This window comes from Bos indicus, chromosome 14 (assembly GCF_029378745.1).
Source record: "Bos indicus isolate NIAB-ARS_2022 breed Sahiwal x Tharparkar chromosome 14, NIAB-ARS_B.indTharparkar_mat_pri_1.0, whole genome shotgun sequence".
Taxonomy (NCBI): domain Eukaryota; kingdom Metazoa; phylum Chordata; class Mammalia; order Artiodactyla; family Bovidae; genus Bos; species Bos indicus.
Window position 1 is genome coordinate 39,595,024 of NC_091773.1, and position 10,982 is coordinate 39,606,005.

A 10,982-nucleotide genomic window follows, 5' to 3' on the forward strand; every position below is an offset into this window, starting at 1 on the left:
ACAACTGGAGGAAAGGAAATTCAGAGCTAGATTAGGGCTAATTTTAACAAACAGCCACAAGTTACCAGCAGATCCTGCCTTAGAAGCAATATTCTGCTTACAGTTTAGGTTTTCAGCCATTGTCTACATAACCCCTAAAAAATCCCATCGGTCTGTGTTGCAAAGTAATAGCTGAAATAAATTTGTAAGCCTAAAACTAAGAGTGTTGCTAAGTCGCTTCAGTCATGTCTGACTCTGTGCAACCCCAGAGACGGCAGCCCACCAGGCTCCCCTGTTCCTGGGGTTCTCCAGGCAAGAACACTGGAGTGGGTTGCCATTTCCTTCTCCAATGCATGAAAGTGAAAAGTGAAAGCGAAAAGTGAAAGTGAAGTTGCTCAGTCCTGTCCGACTCTTAGCGACCCCATGAACTGCAGCCTACCAGGCTTCTCCATCCATGGGATTTTCCAGGCAAGAGTACTGGAGTGGGGTGCCATTGCCTTCTCCATTTACTGCATACTAGGTTAATAAAAATTTGGTCATTTCTACTAGCAATATGTGAAACCATTTCTCTGCTATATTTTAAGGCTGTATTAACACATTTAAAATATTTTATCAATATATTATTTTCAAAAAGTACTCCATGGTTAAACTTGTTTTAAACACTGTTCTACTGTGTAAAAACAATGACTGCTGTGCCCAATTTTGTTTCACTTGTTGTCATGCTTCTCTAGTTTTTCTTAAAATTGGAGGAAGTTAGAGTTCAGTACACACAGGCAAAGTCATATCTGACTCTTTGTGATCCCATGGACTGTAGCCCACCAGGCTCCTCTGTCCATGGAATTCTCTAGGCAAGAATACTGGAGTAGGTTGCCATTCCCTGCTCTAAGAGTAACTTTGGTTATTCTTGAGATTGATCTGTTAAGGTTAGCACAGATAATTGATCTCTTGTACTGGAATATACGTCAAGGCTGTATATTGTCACCTTGCTTATTTAACTTCTATGCAGAGTACATCATGAGAAACGCTGGACTGGAAGAAGCACAAGCTGGAATCAAGATTGCCGGGGGAAATATCAATAACCTCAGATATGCAGATGATACCACCCTTATGGCAGAAAGTGAAGAGGAACTAAAAAGCCTCTTGATGAAGGTGAAAGAGGAGAGTGAAAAAGTTGGCTTAAAACTCAACATGCAGAAAACGAAGATCATGGCATCTGGTCCCATCACTTCATAGGTCCCATCACTTCAATAGATGGGGAAACAGTGAAAACAGTGTCAGACTTTATTTCTTTGGGCTGCAAAATCACTGCAGATGGTGACTGCAGCCATGAAATTAAAAGACGCTTACTCCTTGGAAGGAAAGTTATGACCAACCTCGAGAGCATATTCAAAAGCAGAGACATTACTTTGCCAACAAAGGTCCATCTAGTCGAGGCTATGGTTTTCTTGTGGTCATGTATGGATGTGAGAGTTGGACTGTGAAGAAAGCTGAGCGCTGAAGAATTGATGCTTTTGAACTGCAGTGTTGGAGAAGACTCTTGAGAGTCCCTTGGACTCTCAAGGAGATCCAAGCAGTCCATTCTAAAGGAGATCAGCCCTGGTTGTTCTTTGGAAGGAATGATGCTAAAGCGGAAACTCCAGTACTTTGGCCATCTCATGTGAAGAGTTGACTCATGGGAAAAGACTCTGATGCTGGGAGGGATTAGGGGCAGGAGGAAAAGGGGACGACAGAGAATGAGACGGCTGGATGGCATCACCAACTCAATGGATGTGAGTTTGAGTGAACTCTGGGAGTTGGTGATGGACAGGGAGGCCTGACATGGGGTCGCAAGGAGTAGGACACTACTGAGCGACTGAACTGAACTGATTGGAACTTCGAGAGGAGCAACCCCACATCGAAGGAGCAGTGGCTGCCTGGGCGCAGGAGGGCCTAGAGGAGCTACTCCATGTAAAAGATCAGGAGGGGTGGCTGTGAGGAGATATCCCTCATCCAAGGTAAGCAGCAGTGGCTGCACTTTGCTGGAGCAGCTGTGAAGAGATACCCCACGTCCAAGATAAGAGAAACCCAAGGAAGACAGTAGTTGTTGCGAGAGGCATCAGAGGGCAGACACATAAACCATAATCACAGAAAATTAGTCAATCTAATCACACCAGGACCACAGCCTTGTCTAATTCAATGAAACTAAGCCATGCCCTGTGGGGCCACCCAAGATGGGTGGGTCATGGTGGAGAGGTCTGACAGAATGTGGTCCACTGGAGAAGGGAATGGCAAACCACTTCAGTATTCTTGCCTTGAAAACTGCATGAACAGTATGAAAAGGCAAAATGATAGGATACTGAAAGAGGAACTCCCCAGGTCGGTAAGTGCCCAATATGCTACTGGTGATCAGCAGAGAGATAAGTCCAGAAAAAATGAAGGGATGGAGCCAAAGCAAAAACAATACCCAGCTGTGGATGTGACTGGTGATAGAAGGAAGGTTCAATGCTGTAAAGAGCAATATTGCACATGAACCTGGAATGTTAGGTCCATGAATCATGGCGAATTGGAAGTAGTCAAACAGAAGATGGCAAGAGTGAACATCGACATTCTAGGAATCAGCGAACTAAAATGGACTGGAATGGGTGAATTTAACTCAGATGACCATTATATCTACTACTGCGGGCAGGATTCCCTTAGAAGAAATGGAATAGCCATCATGGTCAACAAAAGAGTCCAAATGCAGTACTTGGATGCAATCTCAAAAATGACAGATGATCTCTGTTCGTTTCCAAGGCAAACCATTCAATATCACAGTAATCCAAGTCTATGCCTCAACCAGTAATGCTGATGAAGCTGAAGCTGAATGGTTCTATGAAAACCTGCAAGACCTTTTAGAACTAACACCCCAAAAGATGTCCTTTTCATTATAAGGGACTGGAATGCAAAAGTAGGAAGTCAAGAAACACCTGAAGTGACAGGCAAATTTGGCCTTGGAATATGGAATGAAGCAGGGCAAAGGCTAATAGAGTTTTGCCAAGAGAATGCACTGGTCATAGCAAACACGCTCTTCCAACAACACAAGAGAAGACTCTATAAATAGACATCACCAGATGGTGAACACCGAAATCAGATTGATTATATTCTTTGCAGTCAAAGATGGAGAAGCTCTATACAGTCAGCAAAAATAAGATCAGGAGCTGACTGTGGCTCAGATCATGAACTCCTTATTGCCAAATTCAGACTTAAATCGAAGAAAGTAGGGAAAACCATAGACCACTCAGGTTTGACCTAAATCAAATCCCTTATGATTATACAGTGGAAGTGAGAAATAGATTTAAGGGACTAGATCTGATAGATAGAGTGCCTGATTACCTATGGATGGAGGTTCGTGACATTGTACAGGAGACAGGGATCAAGACCATCCCCATGGAAAAGAAATGCAAAAAAGCAAAATGGCTGTCTGGGGAGGCCTTACAAATAGCTGTGAAAAGAAGAGAAGTGAAAAGCAAAGGAGAAAAGGAAAGATATAAGCATCTGAATGCAGAGTTCCAAAGAATAGCAAGGAGAGATAAGAAAGCCTTCCTCAGCGATCAATGCAAAGAAATAGAGGAAAACAACAGAATGGGAAAGACTAGAGATGTCTTCAAGAAAATTAGAGATACCAAGGGAATATTTCATGCAAAGATGGGCTTGATAAAGGATAGAAATGGTATGGCCCTAACAGAAGCAAAAGATATTAAGAAGAGGTGGCAAGAATACACAGAAGAACTGTACAAAAAAGATCTTCATGACCCTGATAATCACAATGGTGTGATCACTCACCTAGAGCCAAACATCCTGGAATGTGAAGTCAAGTCAGCCTTAGGAATCATCACTAGGAATAAAGCTGGTGGAGGTGATGGAACTCCAGTTGAGTATTTCAAATCCAGGAAGATAATGCTGTGAAAGTGCTGCACTCGATATGCCAGCAAATTTGGAAAACTCAGCAGTGGCAACAGGAATGGAAAAGGTCAGGTTTCATTCCAATCCCAAAGAAAGGCAATGCCAAAGAATGCTCAAACTGCCACACAATTACACTCATCTCACACGTTAGTAAAGTAATGCTCAAAATTCTCCAAGCCAGGTTTCAGCAATATGTGAACCGTGAGCTTCCAGGCGTTCAAGCATATTTTAGAAAAGGCAGAGGAACCAGAGATCAAATTGCCAACATCCACTGGAAAAAAGGAAGAGAGTTTCAGAAAAGTATCTATTTCTGCATTATGACTATGCCAAAGATTTGACTGTGTGGATGATAATAAACTGTGGAAAATTCTGAAAGAGATGGGAATACCAGACCACCTGACCTGCCTCTCGAGAAACCTATATGCAGCTCAGGAGGCAACAATTAGAATTGGACATGGAACAACAGACTGGTTCCAAAGAGGAAAAGGAGTATGTCAAGGCTGTATATTGTCTCCATGCTTTTATAACTTATATGCAGGGTACATGATGAGAAACGCTGGGCTGGAAGAAGCACAAGCTGGAATCAAGATTGCTGGGAGAAATATCAATAACCTCAGATATGCAGATGACACCACCCTTATGGCAGAAAGTGAAGAGGAACTAAAAAGCCTCTTGATGAAAGTGAAAGAGGAGAGTGAAAAAGTTGGCTTAAAACTCAACATTCAGAAAACTAAGATCAAGGCATCTGGTCCCATCACTTCATGGGAAATAGATGGGGAAACAGTGGAAACAGTGTTAGACTTTATTTTTCTGGGCTCCCAAATCACTGCAGATGGTGATTGCAGCCATGAAATTAAAGGACACTTACTCCTTGGAATGGAGAAGGAAATGGCAACCCACTCCAATATTCTTGCCTGGAGAATCCCATGGATGGAGGAGCCTGGTAGGCTACAGTCCATTGGGTGGCAAAGAGTTGGACACGACTGAGCAACTTCACTTTCACTTTCACAGAGAACATTGTGTTTGGTTCAAGTTTTTATGGATCAAAAACCAAAGGAAGTATGTTTCTGTGTATATACAGAACCATACATGTATGTGTATATATACGTGTGTGTGTATGTATATACCACATACACACACATGCGCAAACACACATATAAATCCTTCTTTAAGACAAATAATCTAAAAAAGTCTATAAATAGAGGAAGGTATATGGAGGAGCCTTGAAGGCTGCAGTCCATGGGGTCACTGAGGGTCAGACACGACTAAGCGACTTCACTTTCACTTTTCACTTTCATGCATTGGAGAAGGAAATGGCAACCCACTCCAGTGTTCTTGCCTGGAGAATCCCAGGGACGGGGGAGCCTGGTGGGCTGCCGTCTATGGCGTTGCACAGAGTCGGACACCACTGAAGCTACTTAGCAGCAGCAGCACTCCTTGGAAGGAAAGTTATGAGCAACCTCGATAGCATATTCAAAAGCAGAGACATTACTTTGTCAACAAAGGTCTGTCTAGTCAAGGCTATGGTTTTCCAGTGGTCATGTATGGATGTCAGAGTTGGACTGTGAAGAAAGCTGAGCATCGAAGAATTGATGCTTTTGAACTGTGGTGTTGGAGAAGACTCTTGAGTGTCCCTTGGACTGCAAGGAGATCCAACCAGTCCATTCTAAAGTCCTGGGTGTTCTTTGGAAGGACTGATGCTAAAGCTGAAAGTCCAATACTTTGGCCACCTCATGCGAAGAGTTGACTCATTGAAAAAGACTCTGATGCTGGGAGGCATTGTGGGCAGGAGGAGAAGGGGGTGACAGAAGATAAGATGGCTGGAGGCATTACCGACTCGATGGACATGAGTTTGGGTGAACTCCAGCAGCTGGTGATGGACAGGGAGGCCTGGCCTGTTGCGATTCATGGGGTCACAAAGAGTTGCACATGACTGAGTGACTGAAATGAACTGAACTGAACTGATTGGAACTTCAGCTTGGCTTACTTATTGTATGTTTGCTTCAAACGTAGAATGATAAACCCCATATGGTAGTATAAATAAATCTTTTAAAAGGTAAAAGTAGTGTAAAAATATTTTAAAAGGTTGAAATGAGTGTAGGTGTTTTACAAGCTCCATGAGCCATTGATTTTTCAGTTTTAGAATAGCTGTTATTCATTAAGTAATAGTTTGTATAAGGAATCATTATGAGAACACTTTTAAAATAAGCAAGATATTTGCAACTCTAATAACTCTTTTTCTAACTTGAAATTAAAGGGAAAAAAAGACAGAAATATATATTTTTACTCTCTGTCTAATTCAAGAAAACTTGAGTCAAAATAAACTAGATATAGCTGATAGGGTCATTTAAGATATTCCTTAGAAATAGCTTCAAGCCCCAAGGTTGTATTGAGCTTGAAGTTATTTAGTCCAAATAAATAAAATCTGCCCTCCTAACAGAGGACAGTTACAAACTCATGCTTATCACTAAAGATTCACTAAAACTCAGTATTTTCTTGTTATGCATTTCAGGAGAAACACAATTTCAAAATACAAGTAGAATTTCTAAGAATATGTTCACAGCATAAGTCAATTAGTTTTATAGGCTTTAAAAAATTTCAAGCAGTAAGAAAGCTAATCTGATTTAAATATTGGCTTAAATTTAGGATTTTATGTTTAGTAATATTCTAATACATTATATAATTTACTAACAGTTCTGAAAATGTTTAAAGTACATTTTTAAATGAAAAAATAGGTTTCCTTATGGCTTTCTTTTCTTGCTTAATACAAATCATCTAGTTTATCTTACATTAAATTTCAGATACTTGTCTAAAAGTGTATCTTATTACCCACTTCCTTCCCCCAGTCTTCAGGTTAAATCACTTTTTTTCATTGCTTGTGTTACTATTCTATACATATGTTTTCTCTATTAACATAGGGCTAATCATCCTATAACACTTGATGTGATCTTAGATTCTGCCTCCTCATTCACTTGACAAAGCCTATTATCATTCTACATTTCCTTGGCCTCAGTGATCACTCTTGAATGTTGCTTCTTTGCATTTTCTTTTTCCATTGCCTTAGTCTAGGTCTTCATCACACCATGAGCTTTAAAAATCCTTCCTTACGTCACTCTGAAGTCTGTCGTTGGTTTCACCACTAGTTGACCACACTCTCCATAAACTTGATTATTTAAATCTTCTGTTGCTTTCTTATTGCCTAAAGAATAAAACTTAAATTATCTCAGAAAGAGAAACATAAGACTTCACTACCTGGTTCTCCCTTTTTTCCAGACTTGCCTCCCATTACTTTCCCTCAGGCATTCTCTAACCTTCTTTGATCAAGAAGGTAGATGTGGGAAGGAGGCTCACGGGATATGTAGAAAGATAAAGGCACCTGATTAATCAGCCAGAAAATAAAGAACCTTCTGGCTGCCTTTGTGATGTCAGATGTTGGAGCATATCACCTTTCCTTCCCCAATTAACCTATATTCCCAATGTTCTAAACTTCTTATAATTTTTCATACTACTAGCAATATTTGAACTTTTTATCTTAAGACTTTTAGTTCAAATGCAGTTTTCAGCCATTTTTTAATTTGATTGAATTTACTGGGTCTTTGAGTTCCACCTAAAATGCCACCTCTTCAGAGAAATTTCTTCAGTACTTTTAGGAAGTGCTTTTCTGTTGTTTTTATTTTCATAGCTGTGAACTCATATTTATATGAGTTACATTTCTAGCACTTATAAAGCTATATTAATATCTGTCCTTTGGCTGGATAGTGAGTTGATCTCCATATCCATGATGTCTAGCTCAAGGATAGGAGCTCAATAAAATTTTGCTAATTGACTGAACAAATACGACAATGTTCCAAAACTTGAGAAGGCTGTGGGGGATATGCATAGCAGAGTCCATCTGAAACAATGAGAAAATGTCTTCTCTTACAACTATGTTAATTTCAGGGCATCAGAGAAATAGCTTAAGCAGAAAATAATGAGAGTCCTAATTAGAACTGTAACCATGGTAATAGAAATAAAGAGAGAAAATGAATAATATTGTTGAGATAGAATCAAAATATCCAGGTGATGTTTGATAAAAGAGATAATAGGAGAAAAGGGTAATGATAACCTTATTTTTGAGATAGTTTTTAAGTATATAAATATTTTAGATTTTGTATTTATCATTTGCAACTATGTATTCTTTTATACCTAGTGAACAAATCATTGAATATATTTTCAACAATTTATGTTAGTTAAAAACAATTGTGATAATGTTCAGTATTTTTAAGTAGAGAATTATTTCAGTGTAAGCAAGTAAATCTAAGATGAAAAAACCAAAAGTAGTCACTTTATGCAAAAAACAAATTTTCAAAATCAACACTGGCAGCAAATGAAAAGGTGACTAAATATTAGAAGATCTAGGTCCTAGTTTCAGATCAAACTTCTGTCACCATGACTTTGGGAAATTGAGTTGTTTTCCAGTTGCATTAACCAACTTAATAAAACATCAGCTTCTATGAATTTTTATAACTCCAGAAGATTATTTAAATTTGACTTTTTAGCCATCATCCTTCAAATAAAGAAATACATTGATTTTCATTTGAAACAAGATTTAAAGAAAACATCTGACTGTCAGTGGGGTGTTTTTTCTAACAATTTTTGTAGTTTACTATTCAAAGAAATTTATTTTTTCTCAGATAAGAAAAGTCAAATATCTCCCACTTAGTTTCTCTTTGGTTACATTCTTATAGTTTTTCTGAATCGAAGACTATGTGATTGAATTTTAAACCATCTAATAAGTCTATCTGAATCTTCCCTCTAGTGTAGACTTTCTAACTAGTCCTAAGCTGCTGCTAAGAAATAAACAAATCGTCTAAAAGTCTATGCTTGAAAATTTCTATTAAATACACACATATATGATTTTAAAACTACTCAAATTTGCAAATATGAATTAAGTTACTAAACATTCAATCATTTATTCATTCAAAATATTTTGTGTCTTGATGGAAAAGAGTACTTTAAGTACCTCAATGTATAAGACAGATATAGCAATGGCCCTAAAATTAATGCATTAGAAGCTATTTTTCACCCATATTGCAGTTCAAGTGAGTTTTTGGATTTAGCACTCCATATGCTGATGCAGAGATCATGGCTCCTGCCTGCTGTTGGGTTTTCAATGTCTGTCACTAGATTGTTTACAATGGTCTGGGTGATTAACAGAGATCCTTGAGGGTCTCAGGATGGTTTAAAAGCCAGGCATGAAAGCATTCTGGAAGACTTCTGCCCACATTCCAATAGCTGACACTAGCCAGATGACCACATCTAGCTGCCAGGGAGGCAGGAAATACAGTCTGTGTGTCCAAGAGGAAAAGAAATTAAGACTTATAGTCATATATTATTACCTATGCCAAACAAAATATTCTCCTTCTCATGGAGCTGGTACACTATTGGGAGAACCAGCAATAATCAATTAAATAAGTAAATGAAAAAGCTAATTTCAGATGGTGACAAAAGTTCCAAAGAGAAGTAAAGCTAAATGCTATGATAAAAACAACAGAGATGGAGAAAGTTAATGTGGATTGGTGGTCAAGGAAATGTTCACAGGGTGAAAAATTCAAGAGATTAGAGCTGATTGACAGAGTGCCTGAAGAACAATGGATGGAGGTTCCTGACATTGTACAGGAGGCAAGGATCAAGAGCATCCCCAGGAAAAAGAAATGCAAAAAGGCAAAATGGTTGTCTGAGGAGGCCTTACAAATAACTGTGAAAAGAAGTGAAGCAAAAGGCAAAGGAGAAAAGGAAAGATATAAGTATCTGAATGCAGAGTCCAAAGAATAGCAAGAAGAGCTAAGAAAGCCTTCCTCAGCAATCAATGCAAAGAAATAGAGGACAACAACGGAAGGGGAAAGACTAGAGATCTCTTCAAGAAAATTAGAGATACCAAGGGAACATTTCATGCAAAGATGGGCACAATAAAGGACAGAAGTGGTATGGACCTAACTGAAGCAGAAATATTAAGAAGAGGTGGCAAGAATACACAGAAGAACTGTACAAAAAAAGATCATCACGACCAAGATAATCACAATGGTGTGATCACTCACCTAGAGCCAGACATCCTGGAATGTGAAGTCAAGTGGGCATTAGGAAGCATCATTATGAACAAAGCTGGTGGAGGTGATGGAACTCCAGTTGAGCTATTTCAAATCCTGAAAGATGATGCTGTGAAAGTGCTGCACTCAATATGCCAGCAAATTTGGAAATCTCAGCAGTGGCCACAGGACTGGAAAAAGTCAGTTTTATTCCAATCCCAAAGAAAGGCAATGCCAAAGAATGCTCAAACTACCGCACAATTGCACTCATCTCACACGCTAGCAAAGTAGTGGTCAAAATTCTTTAAGCCAGGCTTCAACAGTATGTGAACTGTGAACTTCCAGATGTTCAAGCTGGTTTTAGGAAAGGCAGAGGAACCAGAAATCAAATTGCCAATATCTGTTGGATCTTCAAAAAAGCAAGAGAGTTCCAGAAAAACATCTATTTCTGCCTTATTGACTATGCCAAAGCTTTGACTGTGTGGATCACAACAAACTGTGGGAAATTTTTAAAGAGATGGGAATACCAGACCACCTGACCTGCCTCTTCAGAAACCTGTATGCAGATCAGAAAGCAACAGTTAGAACTGGACATGGAACAACAGACTGGTGCCAAATTGGGAACGGAGTACGTCAAGGCTGTATATTATCTCCATGCTTATTGAACTTCTATGCAGAGTGAATCATGAGAAACACTGGGCTGGAAGAAGCACAAGCTGGAATCAAGATTGCCGGGAGAAATGTCTATAACCTCAGATATGCAGATGACACCACCCTTATGGCAGAAAGTGAAAAAGAACTAAAGAGCCTCTTGATGAAAGTGAAAGAGGAGAGTGAAAAAGTTGGCTTAAAACTAAACGTTCACAAAACTAAGATCATGGCATCTGGTCCCATCACTTCATGGCAAATAGATGGGGAAACAATGGAAACAGTGAGAGACTTTATTTTGGAAGGCTCCAAAATCACTGCAGATGGTGACTGCAGCCATGAAATTAAAAGACGCTTGCTCCTTGGAAG